Genomic DNA, 16,440 nt, shown 5'->3' with positions numbered 1-16,440 from the left:
CAGAATAGGATTGGGGTACCCCATACCTCATCTTATAGGGAAGCCTCATCCACAACTCCTGTGGGTCAGCGTGACCATCCAGGTCACCCAGTTTTGGGGTGACACCCCCTTGAAGTCTCTCAGTGTATATTGGCCCTGAGGGGAGAGCTCCCTAACATTGGTGGCTGGCTCTCTTTATTATTACATTACTTTGTACAATGTTCACCTGGTTCTACTCACTTCCCTTTGCATCACTTCACATAAGACTTTCCAGGTTCTTTGGTGTTTGTCTTGTTTTTAATTACTTATTGCACAATAGCAATCCATTCATAAATGATTAACCTTTTGAGGTTCTAGGCAACTCTCTAAGAAGATAAGCATATATGAAGTGGCAATTTGCCCTGAAGGAAGACGTCCCACACCAGAAATTCTCTACCTCATAGAAATAACAATATCAAGTCTCTATCTCCACCATATCATCAGTGTCAGCATAAAGACTAGCACCTACAGTGGTAGGTATTTCCTAAATATTTGTTGATTAAATGATGGTTAGATTATCTTCAGTTATCCCTAGGCAGTGAGTTTTAAAACATATGTATCAAAACTGGGTTTAGTAGCAATGCTAATGTCAATGTTAAAACAGGAACTTTTATACCATTGGAAATTTTGTAAAAAACTTTGCATATTCTCTCATTTGCTACTCAAAAGGACTCTGTGGCACAAACTTAAGTAATTCAGAAATCACAGAGTGGATAAAGTGCTGGCTTTGGAGAAAGAATCCATCAGTCATTTCCTGTGTGTCAAGCAGGTTGCTGAGCATTGGGGATACGAGTACAAAGAATGAAATAATCTTTGGTCTCAAACAGCTTACTTATATTGGAGGAGATACACACATGCACAGAATAAATAACCAGAGATAAAGTAGAACATGAATGTCAGGTAGTAAAGGCTGTAGCAATAGAGAGCCCCAGAAAGTGAAGCAATCAGGAAATGATTAATGCAAAACATGGTGCTTCATCTTGAAGGAAGAAAATGATTCTAAAAAGTGGAGACAGAAAGACCTGTGTTCTAATTCTGCCTCTGAAATTTACTAGCTGTAGGCTATTGTCAAGTCACTTACATTCTCTTACCCTTTAGAAATATGGAGTAGCATACATTTCTGCACTCATTTCACAAATTGTCATGATAGTTGTATAAAATAGTTTGTGGAAAATTGTTTTTAAAAATGTAGCAAAGTTTACCCATAGCATGGCAACACCAAAAACATAGCCAATTCTTTATCAAAACATCTTGGTTTAAATCCCAGGTCTATCACTGAGTCACTCTATCACATGAGTCAAACAATTTGATATCTATGCTCTTCAGTTGCCTATTCTGACATGAAGGAATTAGACTTCTAGCCTTATTTCTCTTCTATCTCTAAATTTGTGATCCTTCCTAGTAGAGTAAAAAGGGCAGTAGCTCTGAAGTCCAGAGGACCTGGGTTCAAATCCTTCCATTTAATTATTATCACCTATGTATCCTTTAGTACGTTAATCAAGATCCACTGTACTTAAAAAAAATAGTACTGGAAAAAATGAGCTCTCAGATCCCTTCCAACTCTAAATTGAGAATCTTACTCTAGGTATAATTTCTCCAATTTTACATATAGATAAACTGAGATACAGACAAGTTATTTTTTGCCTACTGTTATGAATATAGGAAGTTTCAGAACTGAGGCTGAACTTCAGGTTTCTTCTGATTCTTAAGTCCAGTATTCTTTGTCTTAGCCTGAAGTGGCTGACCAAAATTCTAGCAATGTCTGCAAATGAGAAGTTGAAGCAAATTTTCTAGTGATCTCAAGAACTAGGCAGAAGTCTGGAATGTGAATTTCATGCATATTGCAATGGAGGAATTCCCTAAGCCTGGCCATCTGACTGCTGTTGGAAGATATTAGACTTTCAACAGGAGGCTGCTTGTAATACATGCAGATGGCAGAGCAGACTGTGCCTCCTGTCAATAGGTGCTAACACAGGAATGTGTGCTGGGCACAAAATCAATACAGATTATCTAGAGTCTAGTCCCAGAGGGATTTGCTCACAAAATTCCTATGTGCACATCACCTGTGCCCTTGGGCAATGTATCCCTTGTTTCCCTGATTTCCCTTCTACCTTCACTCTCTAAAGCCCTTTTCTTCTATTTCTGTGGATAATAGGTCATGGTGGTTGAAAAGGGCAGCTCCCTGCACCACTACTCAACAAAGGGTAGCTCAGCATCCCTGGGCAGGCCCTATCCACCCCAGTCATAGTGTTTTTAGGAAGGCACAGGGAAAAAAATGAATAGAGTGATTTCAAAGTCATTTTCTCTACCTGCCAGCTCCCAAGAGGCTCCAATCAAAGTCCTATATTTATGCCATCAACTTGATAGCACCAATCTGCCAAACTCTACGGATTCACAAACATTTACCTGACAGGCTTTTTAGTCAAAAAAAAAAGTTCAAAACAAATTTTACTTATTTTGCTGGAAGTCTAGCCAGCTTTCAGTAATATTGTCTGGTGTCTACTGTATAAAGAGCTGGGGTGCTGAAATATTTATGGACCTCACTCTGTGCTTTCCTTTTAACAAATATTTACATCCATATTCATAGGAATATAAAATCTGCATCTGAAATAACCTGCCCATTGGTCCAATGGAACTTCAGCTCATTCCTTAGGCTCTGTTTACAGGGTGTTATGGAGCATCTCCATGGAATGGTTCAGAAATTGAAATAGCATGTGCATACCCCAATATTTTCCAGTGTTTCGAGTTTTTTAAATAATAAAAAGATTAAGGATGATATTTTGAATATCTTAATTTTACCAAAAAAAGCCTACAAAGACATCACAAACTATAATATTAATCTCTAAGCTTGATTTTTGATTTCTATAGATTTATTATGTATGGATCATTTCTTATATCTCAGAGATGGATATATCTGAATGATGTATGAAGAGTTTCAGTCCATTCTAGACTTTCTTTTAAAAAGAGGGAAATATTATATTTTCAGAAGATAATTTAAGAATTTGGGACTGAGTAGTATTGATTGAACAGGATGGGGCACTGAACAAGACCTTCCTTCTCTGATTGACAAATGCTCATCCTTTGGCTTCCCTATATCTGTGTTACTCTCCTCCCCAGACTGAATATTATGTAGTTATCTTAGAATCTTTAATAATAATACCTAGCATTTTTATGGCACTTTATGGTTTTAAAACTGCTTTTCGAATATATCTCACTTATTCCTCACAATAAACCTGATGGGTAGGTAAAGAGATTTCTCCCATTTAGAGAAGGGGAAACTGAGGTAAACCAAAGATAGGATAACTTGGCCATGATCACCTAGTTAGTAGAAGTTTGGTGAAGAATTTACACAGAGATCTTCCCAGCTCCAGGATTCTTTCCACTAAATCCCTACCTCTGTATCTCAAGAAACTAGTCATTTGAAACATTCATCAACTCAATCAACAATAATTTATTAATCAATTACTATGTGTCAAAAACAGAGCTAGATGATAGGCTTAGGAAAAGATATAGGGATTGGACATGTGATTCTAATATATAATCTAATATGTAACATATACCAAGGGTATATGGTAGAGAAAAAATAAATAAAATGCTTTTCTCCAACAGAAAAGAAAGGCAGTAAATCTGGAGGGTATAGTTTTAGAGAGTTCACTGAGTCAATAAAAGTATCAATGATTTGCCACAGATTACACAGCCAGGATGTACCAGGGTTAATGGATGAACCAATGTCTACCTATAGGTAGCACTACTTTGTGTTTGGTACATACTAGCCACTCTAAAATGTAAACTGACTGATTGACTCACTACTTAGTCTTAAGACCAACTCTATCCAATAAGGCATAAAGATAGTTTCAAAGCCAGGGATGAAAAAATAAAAGTGTAATAATTTCTGACTTCCCATAGCTTACATTCTATATGGAAAAATAGCTCATAGTCTTACACACATAGTGGTACAAATAAATATAGAGAAGCTTCAATATTCCTATTATGTACACACACACACACACACACACACACACATATATATGTATATATATATACACAAATGCATATGCATCTATATGTGAATGTATGCATACACACATACTAAATGCATGTATCTGAAGGCTGGAGATTTGATCACTAAAACCTGAGAAGCCTGGGTAAGGGGGCAGCAGAGGACAAACACATGTAGGAGGTGATGTTTACAATGAGGTCCTTGGTTATGAGATGCAACAGAATGCTCATTTCCAAGCTCTCCACTATATCTGAGCTTACTGAAACATGCCCTAACACTCTGCCCAATGTCATATAAGGTTTGTAGGGGCAGCATGTCACCAGTGGCCCTTGTCTCTACCTATGTAAACTGAGATTATCTCTACGGGAGCCCAGAATTTTCTTTTCCTATGTTCCTTTGGTTGAAGGACTACGTTGGAGAGGAAAAAAATATGCTACATGTCTCTGCCCTTGAAAAACATATCCTATTAGAAAGCTAGTCCATAAACTTTTATTACGTGTGTACTATGTACCTGGTACTGTGCTGCATGCACATTAGTGTTATCCTAATTACAACTTTCATTTTCCCTCAGCAGACTGCATATTTGCAGTCACAGAAGATACTGAAATATGGAGATCTGTATTGCTTCTTAATTTTGTACAAATTAGACTAATCAGAATAACATTCATCCCTGAAGCCTTTCCTGAAACAAAGTGTCTCTCTCACAAATAGTAAGTGTGAAAAGACTTTATGACAAATATGGTGAGAGAACCAATGTGCGTTAATTTTAACAGTGGAATATGAGCTCGCCTCAAGAATTCTCTAAGGAAAAGTGACAATGCATGGAGTTCAAATCAAAAAGTGACCTGTCATTTGAAGTGGAGGGTGTTCAAATGTTCCTATCCACAGATGACATTGTCCTAATTACATTGAGGCCAAGAAGACAGCACAGCTGTCTCCTCTGTGACATTCGTAGGAATGATGAAGACATCAGTTCCACCTTCCACACCAGTGTGAGAAAAAGAGATGGGAAAAATACATATTGCTCTGACAGGGAAATATAGGTTAATAAGGAGCCTTTGGATTTCATCTATCAAAATATGTAAATTATGTATTTTCAACAGCACCTCAATTAGACAGAATGGGTACCAGATGCAGAAGTGTTGTAGTTAACTGTATAGGTAGCACAGTGAATAGAGCACTAGTCCTTGTAGTCAGGAAACCCTGATTTGAAATTAAACATATAGGCATGAGCCATTCTGTAGGAAACATTTAAAATGGGATAAATATATATATTGGGATAAAATTGGATGAATTTAAAATGGGATAAATATAAACCTTCGCTTAAGGGCTATCATCTTTTCTATATTCAAACCAACACAGAAAAATTAGTAGCAATCCAAAGGGTAGCTGTCCAGCAGGAAACCCTGCTGAATTTGCATCTCCTATTAATTAACATGTTGAGGTAATTTCCATAGATGCAGAGAGCAGTGTTTTGGTGTGTCTCCAAATATTTCTTTTGTGTTCTTGGCAAAATAATTTCTCTGAGTAACAACATAACTAGAACTCTATAGCATAGGTTTAATCTCTGACTTATGCCACACTTATCTAAAAATAAATGCTGAGTTATTCTCAGCTCAAAACAGCTGGTGCAACGATTTATGAGGCTGTTCCTTAAGAAAGTGAAACATGGGTATATTTAGAAGAAAATTACTATTTAGGCCCTATAGGCCCTCTTCCATGTCTAGGGAAGCAACACTGCATAATTTGGTCAATATGTTGACATCATGCATTTACCGTTAAAGACTTGTACATTGTTCTTCTTCCTCCCTTTTTTCCAGCCCCAGTAGTAAACAAGCTTGATATATGATTTAGTTGTAACATAATGGAAATGATACTTTTGTTTAAGGATAACAAGGGGATATGCATGGGACAATTTGGTGTAAGTGATGAAATGGTTGACCTACAATATAGAAATCTTCCTGCCTTTACATCTCACCTCTGATATGTATTAGTTATCTGATGAATGACAAATCAATTAGCATCTCTTTGAATTTAAATTGATTTTTTGTTTAACTGTGCAAATGTTGCTTCCACAAATAAAATTAATAAAGCTTTACATAAACATTTATTAAACATATGTGAGTTCCTGGTACTACATAGTCACTGAGGAGTCAAAGAACAAAAAAGGATACTTCCTGACCTTGAGGGAATTATATTACATCGGAGGGAAAAACATTTATTTACATATATTTAAAATAAATTCAAAATGATAAAAAATATAATATGGGGGAAACAAAGACACCAGTAACTTGTGGTACAAAATGAATTATGATGAACATGTTGCTTGAGTTAAGCTAAAGAAAAAATAAAACAAAAATGTTAGAGATTCTTAGAGACTAATGTGAAGTAGCAAGACAGAATAGCCCTAGACATAGCCAAAGAAAAAGCATATCGAGAGTTGATAGATGTGTATGAGGATTAGTAAGAATGCTAATTTCATAGGGTCTAAGAGTAGTTGAAGGTTAATAATATATAATAAAAGTGAAAAGTTTGTTTGCAGCCCCAGTTTGAAGGATTTTTTACATTTGTTTTCCTATTCATATGCCTAGTTCATAGCTTTTTTGGTTCCTGATACACAACAGGTGATAATAAATACTTTGAATTAAATTAAAATGGATTTAATAGAGGTGGTTCAGTGGCTCCTGGATAGAGAGCTAGGCCTAGAGATGAGAGGTCTTGGCTCCAAATCTGGCCTTAGACACACCCTAGTTCTGTGACTCTGGTCTTGGTCACTTGATCCCAATTGCTTAGCCCTTAACATTTTCTCCCTTAGAAACAAAACTTCATATTGATTTTAAGACAGAAGATAAGGGTTTATAAAAATTAATTTAATATCAGAATCTTGATTTATTTACCCATTTAATAAGACTAAATACCTAACAGGATAATTGGGAGGGAAACAATTACTCTGCCTATATCCTCAAAATTTTGATATGTCTTCTTGTGTCATCTTCTTTAATAAAAGTGTTGATTCTTTCTAAGATTTGCTTTTTTAGTCTCACTCAATTTTTAAGAGGTTATTTGCTTTCAACTAATCTTATTATTTTTTCTGCCTCCTTTTGTAGCATATATTTTATAGCATTATGGTTTGAAAAAGATGCATTTAATATTTCTGCTTCTTGGCATTTGATAGTGAGACTTTTATGTCAGATCACATAATATTATATATGTACGCACTTATATATAATATGTGTGTGTGAATTTTATGAAGCCGTCACATATTGTTGAAAAAAAAAAGTATATTACTTTCTCTTCCAGTCCAGTTTTCTCCAGAAATCGATTAAATCTTACTTTTAAAATATTTTAATTAATTTCCCTAAATTTTTCTTTTCCTTTTTTTGGGTGGTTGATTTATCTGATTTTGAGAGGATTAGGCTAATTTCCCCTGCTACTAATGAAGTTTTATTGCTCATATCCTCTTGTAATTTCTCCTTTAGGAATTTGGATACCATGCCATTTGTAGTATATATATTTTAGTACTGAAATTACTTCATTGTTTATTTACCTTTCATTAAGATGCAATTCCATTTCTTATCTTTAAATTAGATGAATTTTCTCCTTTGCTTTTTCTGAGATTAAAATTGTTACCTTGCTTTTATTTTTAACTTTAGATGAAACACAATAGATTCTGTTTCACCCTTTTAACTTTACTCTGTGTGTCTCCCTATTTTAAATGTACTTCTTGTAGAAAGCATCGATAACACATGTAAAACCTAGTGGAATTGCACATGGGCTATGGGAGGGGTGGGGAAGAGGAGGGAAAAAACATGAATCTTGTAACCATGGGAAAATATTCTTAATTAATTTAAAATTTTTTTCCAAAAAAATAAAAATTAAAATAAAGTCATGGCTTTCAGAAAGCCTAATAATTCTTAGATTAACTCCCCTGGATCTATTTTCCAAAGCAGTTGTATTTCCAGTGATATACTTCAGATTTTCTTGTATTTTTTTCATTCTTTTGAATTTGTTTCATTCATTTGTTTCATTTAGATGGAGTCAGTGGGCTCCATTTAAACAACTCTAATTTTTAGGGCATCTTGCTCCTTTTTGGGTCTCTCACTTCCTTTCACATTTTTCCCCCTTTACCTCTCTTATTAGTTGTTTTATGATCCTCTTAGTGCTCTTCCAGGAATTAATTTTGGTCCTGACATGGTTTTCCAATTTTCTTTGAGGTTTCATGTATTTTCATTTTTTTCATTGTTGTCCTCTTATGGGGGAGCATTTTGCTCTTTGATCTTGTTGAAATAGTTTTTCAGGGACTTTAAAAAAAATTTATCTTTTGTGGAGCTTTTTCATGACTTTGACGATACATTTTTTTGTCCCATTCAATTTTAGGTGGTTATTTGCTTCCAATTAATTTTATTATTTTTTTCTTAGTTCCTTTATGTGCTACATGTATTGGATTGAGTTATATTCAACTCCTCAGCTGTCAGCTCTCAAGGATACTGAGAGTGTCAGGTTGTTCCTTCTTCTGAAGGTTTCTCAAGGTGTTCTTACACTGTACTACTGCTTATATTCCCCAGTTTGTGCTTGGTTTCTCCTCTGCATATGTTGGGCTATTCCTTATGCTATTGACTCCATGGTTTTCTTCTCTTACACTAGTGAGTTAGAATCTCCCTCCCCTCCCTCTCTTTTCTTGGGCTGAAACCATGCTACATTCTGTCTTTTCTTTTGGTTATGCTACTTTACAATTTGATTTCAGGTGTGTGTGTGTGTGTGTGTGTGTGTGTGTGTGTGTGTGTGTGAGTTTTTTGAGAGGGGGTGGATTTGGCTGATCTTAAAACATTCCTTACTGTATCATCTTGGCTGCCTAAAATGGAATTTTGATTAATTTACATTTCTAAATAATTTTGCTTCTTTAAGAAGTGTGTCAACTGACTATTTATTTAACAATACATTTGTTAAGTAACTTCTATTTGAATAACATCATGATAGTTAGCCATTGGGGAAAGAGTGATTACCAATAACAAAGCCACTCATCTCAAGGAGCTCAAATTTTTCTTCAATGAGGTGAATCATATGATAATGAACTATAATACAAATACAAATCATAGGAGAGGACAGGCAAAGGGAGTATAAAAGTCTTGAAGCTCATATAAATGAAAGTTATTACTACCTTTTGAAGAAGGAACAAGGAAGGTTTTCCATTGGTAGAAACATTTGTACTTGGCCTTGAAGGATAAAATATCTACATGAAAATGTGGTATGCTACTTAATTTTGTGAACTATTTCAACAGTGATTTGCAATAAAATTAACCAGTGCAAGCTATCTACACATTACCTAGATCAGTAGAGATATAAACATAACAATCAATTCATTTGGACTACTGTGGGGATGTGCAAATAGGAATAGGAATGGCAGTACCAATATGAATGTAGCTGTAGGAATGGTATAAAACTAACAATCCCAGGCATTGTAGTGTCACTCTCTCCATACATTCCATTCCACTTAGGTTGATTGGGATGAATAATTCTTTTTAAATACCTAGGATAGTCCTGATCATCAGGATCAATGCAGATTCACTTAGCATACCTGATAAGGGCAGGGAGGAACTGAGAACCTTTGTTCTATGTGTTATAGCAGTTCAGTCTACATAAGCTCATCCTGATGATTGAGGAACAATGATATAGCAATTATAACACTTTTTACCACTCAAGGAGCATTGTGCAGAAGTTGCAAAGAACACAAATTAGTCTTGATGGGGGGGGGGGGGGAGAGAGGGAGGAATGTCCAAAGAGAGCTATCCAAATGTAAAATGGTTTGTTTTAGGGGAGAATTGGGTATCATCTCATCAGAGATTTCTGAGTAGGGATTGGATGTTCAATCATTTGTCAAGTAAGTTGTATTGAGGAATCTTATTAAGTTATGAGTTAGACTTAGATGGCCACTGAGTTCTGTGCCAACTTTGAGACTCTGAAATCAAGCAATCAATGTAGGCAAAAAAAAAAAAAAAAAATATATATATATATATATATATATATATTAAACATGAGATGTAAGTGCTAGATTATGGATAGAGCTAAAAGTACTATAACCTAAGCCTTAACTCCCTTGTTCGAACTCTATTTAACTAGACTGTGTAGAGCTCCTGTGGCCTCTCAGCATAAATAATTCGAAATTTGTAATGGATTACAAATAATGCTGACTTAGTATTATTGTCCTATTTAATTCTGAATAGTAGAATGACATATGTCTCTGTAGACAGTGGTATTTGACCTGAGTATTACAGGATGAGAAAACATAAACAGGGAAATATAACAAAATAAAAATTAGATGAACCTCCATATGCAAATATATAAAATGGGACAATTTGGATTAATTCTTCCTTGGTGTTCTCTCTGGATCTAAAACAATCTGTTATTTTGTTCTTAAATTTGAAAATAAAACCACAAAGATAAAAAAGTCTGTATATTTATATTCAGAATGCTAAGTTGATTTTCTCAGTACTAAAGTTTAAAAACCTACTGTGATCATAGTCATAGTTATAGAGCCACCTAAGATTTCTGAAGTAATTTATCTAACATGATTCTTTTATAGATTAGTAAACTGATCTATATAGGCTATGTGACTTGCCTAAGATAACAAATGTTAAGATACAAAATAAGAGACAGATCTTGGATTCAAATTCATGTCTTAATTTTTAAACATTACAATGTTTGGAATTTGCATTCACATTCTAAATCTGTCTCTTCTCCTTTACCTACACACTAAATCCTTCTTTTCTCTATCCTCTGTTCTCTGCGGGAGTCTAAACCCTGGAGAATAAAAAATAGAAAACTTTTAATATAGTGGGAAAGACAAAGAACACTTGAAACATTAAGCAATAATACAAGATGTGAATAACAGTTCAAGGCAGTTCATCATTCATTTCCAAATGAATTCTATTGACAATCATTATTGTCTACACAGACAAAGAAAGGAGAAACCATTTCAGACTGAGCAGGTCAGAATTATGGAATTCATGATTTGAAAGAGACTTCAGAGGCTATCTGGCCCAAATCACACTTGAATTAATTGCAACATCCTCAGTAGTTATTAGCCAGCCCCTGTTTGTGACTCACAGTGAAGTGGAACCAAAAACAAACAGAACAAATATAATAATAATAGCAACTCTCATGCGTATAGCACATGATGAACTCCAAGGACCATGGAACTTTTCCATTTGGCTTCTATTTGAAATTTTTCATATATCTTGTCTCCCCATTGGAACATAAAATCTTTGAAAATTGGGCTGGTTTTGCATTTTGTACTTTTTAATAACAATGCTTAGGATAGCATTTTACACATAGAATGTCCTTAATAAGTGCTTTCAATCATTTATTCACATAGTCTATAAAATGCTTTATTTATTTATCTCATTTGATTCTTACAAGAACATTGGGAGATACATTTTTATTATTACTATCACCATTTTACAGGTGAAGAAACTTAGTCTGAGAAATCTTCAGTGGCATTTTTGAGTGTTTGAATTTCATCCTTCCTTACTCCAGGTCAAATATTATATTGACCCTGTGATGTATTATCATTAAAGTTACTTCAGCTGGTTTTGAATAGTTTAATTTTGTGTGTATATGAATGTGTTTTGTTATATTAAGTTAAAATCCAGCTAAAATTTTCTGAAAATTACTCTTAGTTCTCTCTTCTGGTACCAAATAGAATGGGTTTTCTATATGATAGACCCTTCAAAACTTTGTAGATAGTTATCAGGCCCATAATAAGTTTTCCCTCTTCCAGGCTAATCATCTTAAATAGTGTGCAATTAATCCACAAATGACATGATCATGGAGTCTTCTACAATCTTGATCACCCACCTTTTGATTTAATTCTAGTTTATGATTTCCTTCCTATATTGTGGTGTCTAGAATTAAATCCAATATTCCATATATAATTTCATCAGAGAAGATGTATAGTCATTATCCAAATAACCATGGATGTGGTTGTAGCTTTGTGATTGTTAATGACCGTTTATGATCACATTACCTTTGTGATCGCCATATTTCATTGGAGAGTCACAGTAAATTTGCAGTCAACTAAAATTCCAAAGATTTTTTTCCAGCCACATTTCTACTTAGCTATACATTCTTCTTGTCTATGGAAGGGTAGCTTTCTGAACTTAAATACCAAATTCTACATTTCTTTTTGTATTATTATGTTCAATCTAATTGGTGGGAGGGAAAATAACTTTACATAGTGAAACATAGACATCTATTCATCTTGGGCAAGAGTGAGTTTTACAAAGGAAATAAAATACATCTCAATTAAAAGAAATACTATTCTCTTTTCTCTAAAAACAAAGATCTCTGATTATACATAATCTACTGTGAAGCCTCTTGTGTGATTGCTGATGTTAGACTTCACATTTTATGCCCGCAGAACACATTATCTGGCATGTGTTGAAATCAGAGACCCTGTTAGAGACTGGCTGGTGTCCAGTGATCAGCTAAGCTCAGTAAGAAGAGAGAGTTCATCAGTTACTTAGCTATTAGCCATTTAGTTTTGTGGCTACAGCTACCCATAAAACAAAGAAAAAATATATAATTGACTTTTGTCTTTGTGTTTACATGGGTACAGCAGTGAGGATTATTATGAATCCCACAAATTTTGGGGCACTTAAACAAAAAATTTAATTGTGGATAAGCTAAATATGATATCCTCTCTCCAAAGACATAGGTTACTAGCTGGTACAGTGAATAGTGTTGGGCCAGAAATCAAGAAGGCTCATCTTTGTAAATTCAGATCTAGCTTCAAAAACTTACTGGCCATATGATTGTGGGTAGGTCATTTAACCATGTTTGCCTCAGTTATTTTTTTTCTGAAAAATGATCTGAAAAAGGAAATGTCAAAACACTCCAGTACCTTTGCCGAGGAAATCCTGATTGGGGTAATGAAGATATTTTTGAATGAAATAACTGAACAACAATAATCCTCTAAAGCAGTGATTCCCAAAGTGGGCACTACCATCCCCTGGTGGGTGCTGCAGTGATCCAGGGGGGCGATAGTGGCCACAGGTGCATTTATCTTTCCTATTAATTGCTATTGAAATTAAAAAAAAATAATAATTTCCACGGGGCTAAGTAATATTTTTTTTCTGGAAAGGGGGCAGTAGGCCAAAAAAGTTTGGGAACCACTGCTCTAAAGGTTCAAGAATGGATGTACTAATAAATAAAATTTAAAATATAACTCCCAAGTCTTTTTACTACACAAAAATGAGGACACGAAGACAGTTGTAGTCAAATGGGATATTGACGCAATGTTTTGTTTTGTTTTTGACTAGTAAAGGACTTAAAAAGGCAATAAATGTGAGAGACTTGATCACCTTATCTTGCATGACTGATGATGAGCATAAGCAAAAAGGGAAGAAAAGTACTAGGATGCTAATTACAGCCTAGGTAGAAATGTCTATTGAAGAAGTTGATTTAAAGGATAAGTAAGAATATACTGAAAAAGTTCTGCTAATCAAGTCACTATATGGTAATAAATGCTATTTTCTGCCTCATTGCCATTGTTCTACTTGGTCCCACATCACAAGGGAAAGAAAACTTCTCCAAATCAAAAATTAAACAACTTCCTCTTCTAAGAGGAAATTGTTCTTCCAGAATGTAGTAGGATAATTAAAATAAATTCCTGAAAATTATTGCATCAGAGAGATCCTACATATCCTTTGTATAGAATTAGGTTTTTAAATATGAAAAACAAAAATGAAGAATTACTGCATTTTAAATGATAAGATTAGGGATGAAGCCAACATGGCAGAGAAGGCACATATACCTGAGCTCCATGAAATTACCCTATAAAAAAAACTATGACATAATGCCTCAAAATGAATTTCATAGCAGCACAATCTTCAAAAATATGAGATTTTTTTTATGCCCAAAATAACATAAAATGCCAGCACAAAAGATCCAGTGCACCAGGATGGAAGTGAAGCACAAAGCCCCAAGTAAAGATAAGGCTCCCAACACCAATAAGCTCTAAAGGCAGCTGAATCAGAAGCAAGGGCTTCTGGAACTCTCAATCTTAGTTAGTAAGGGGGCAAAGAGTAAGATAACTGTTCAGAAAGAGATGACAGAGGTCCAGTTATTGGCTCTGGATACAAGAATCTTCTTGAATTACCCATACACAGATTCCAATTACAGTCCTGAGTTTGGATCTCAGTTAAGGAGGAGCACAAGCAAATACAAGTCCTTGTAGTTATAGAGAAACAGGAATATACTCGTAGTTCCAAGGTGGAAGAGTGCATATGCTTACTCACAAACCAAAACACACACCAGGAAAGTATTAAACAAATCTCTCCTTATATCTCACCACCCTCAATAAACTGAAAACAGGTTCCTAGATCCAGTTTTGCACAAAACAGTTACACAAAGAACTTGAAGCTTGGAACAGTGCTATAACCATATTTAAAGAGCCTAACTTCAATAGTTCTTTAAATAAAAGAAAATGAAAGGGCTGGAAAATGAGCAAAAAACAATAAATTCAATTTAAAAGTTATTTTTGTGACAGGGAAGCAAAAACCCAAACTCATAAAAAAGTCAAAACTGCAATATCTAAAGCCTCCAAGAGTAAATATTAACTATTCTCAAATGCAAAGAGAATTACTGAAGGAGCTCCAAAATAAGTTTAAAAATTCAATAAAAGCAGAAGAAAATTTCTTAAAAGAAATGAGAATGATGCATAAAAATTATGAAAAAGAGTCAACAGCTTCATACAGGAGGAATAAAAAAAATAGCAAAGAAACTATCACATGAAAATAGAGTAGTAGTGCAGCTGGGTTGCTCAGTGGTTTGAGAGCTAAGCGTAGAGACGGGAGGTGCTAGGTTCAAATCTGGCCTCAGACACTTCCTAGCTATGTGACCCTGGGCAAGTCACTTAACCCCCATTGCTTAGCCTTTACCACTCTTCTGCCTTAGAACCAATACACACTCTTGATTCTAAGATAGAAGGTAAGAGTTTAAAAAAAAAATAGAATTTTCCCAATGCCAAAAGGGGCAGAAAAATCCAATAAAGAAAATAACTTTCTAAAAAGCAGAATTGGCTGAATGGCATAAGTAGTGCAAAAACTCATTAAGGAAAAAAAAAACAAAGAAACAATTCTTTACAAAGCAGAATTGACCAAATGGAAAAAAAGGCAAAAGGTTCACTTAATAAAATCAAGAAATGTTAAAATATTAGAATTGGATAAGTAATAACTACATGAGATATCAAAAGCTAATAACAACACGAGATATCAAAAACAATCAAACTAAATAAAAAGAATGAAAAACAAAAGAAAATGTTAACTATCTCATTGGAAAAACAACTGAATGGAAAATAAATCTAGGACACATAATACTAAAATTTTTGGACTACCTGAAATCCATGATAAAAAATGGGGGGGTTAAACATCATCTTTCAAAAAATTATCAGTAAAACTGCCCTGATATTCTAGAACCAGAGGACAAAAGAGAAATTGAAAGACTCTGCCAATTGCCTCCTGAAAGAGAGAATTCCAGGACACCAAGGTAAAGAAGAAAATATTGCAAGAACCCCAAAAGAAACCATTCAAATATTGGAGAGCCATACTCAGAAAAATACAAGTTTTAGCAGCTTCCACATTAAAGAGTTGGAGGGCCTAGAATATATTACAGAAGGCAAAGGAGTTTGAACTTCAACTAAGAATTACTTACCAAGCAAAACTGAGCATAATCCTTTCAGGAAAATGGGTATTTAATGAAATAAAGTATTTTCAAACATTCCTGATGAAAAGATTAGAGCTGAATGGAAAAAACTGACTCTCCAATATAATCGTCATAAGTATCACAAAGACACAAACAGGAAAGAGAAATCAAAAGACATTGAATGAGGTTAAATTGCTTAAATGACTATGTGAAAAGATGATTCTTAAAATTCCTAAAAAAAAAAAAAGTATCATTATTGGGGCATTTAGAAATAGTATACATAGACAGAGGTCAAGGGTGTAGATGAATATGATGAGATAATATTTAGAAAAAGTAAAATTAAGGCATAAGAAGAATACATTAGGAGAGAAGAGGTTAAAATAGAATAGGGTGAATTATCTTTCATAAAAGAAGCATGAAAGAGCTTTTCCAGGTCAGGGGAAGAAAGAGAGAAAATTGGGGGAAATGGTACTCAGAAACTAGTCAGGGAGAAATAAGACTGAGAGTAATACATAGTACTCCAAATGATACAACTTTTTTTTTACAAGTCTCTAATAAAAGAATAATTTCTCAAATACATAAGACGTTAGTTGAATGTATAAGAATATGTCATTCTCCAATTGATAAATGGTCAAGGTATATAAACAAACAGTTCTCAGACAAAGTAAATAAAGTTCTCTCTAATCATGCAAAAAATAAATGACTATTAATTAGAAAAAGGC

Source organism: Gracilinanus agilis, chromosome 2 (assembly GCF_016433145.1).
Source record: "Gracilinanus agilis isolate LMUSP501 chromosome 2, AgileGrace, whole genome shotgun sequence".
Taxonomy (NCBI): Eukaryota; Metazoa; Chordata; class Mammalia; order Didelphimorphia; family Didelphidae; genus Gracilinanus; species Gracilinanus agilis.
The sequence above is the reverse complement of the archived record's forward strand: the minus strand, read 5'-3'. Positions refer to the sequence as shown.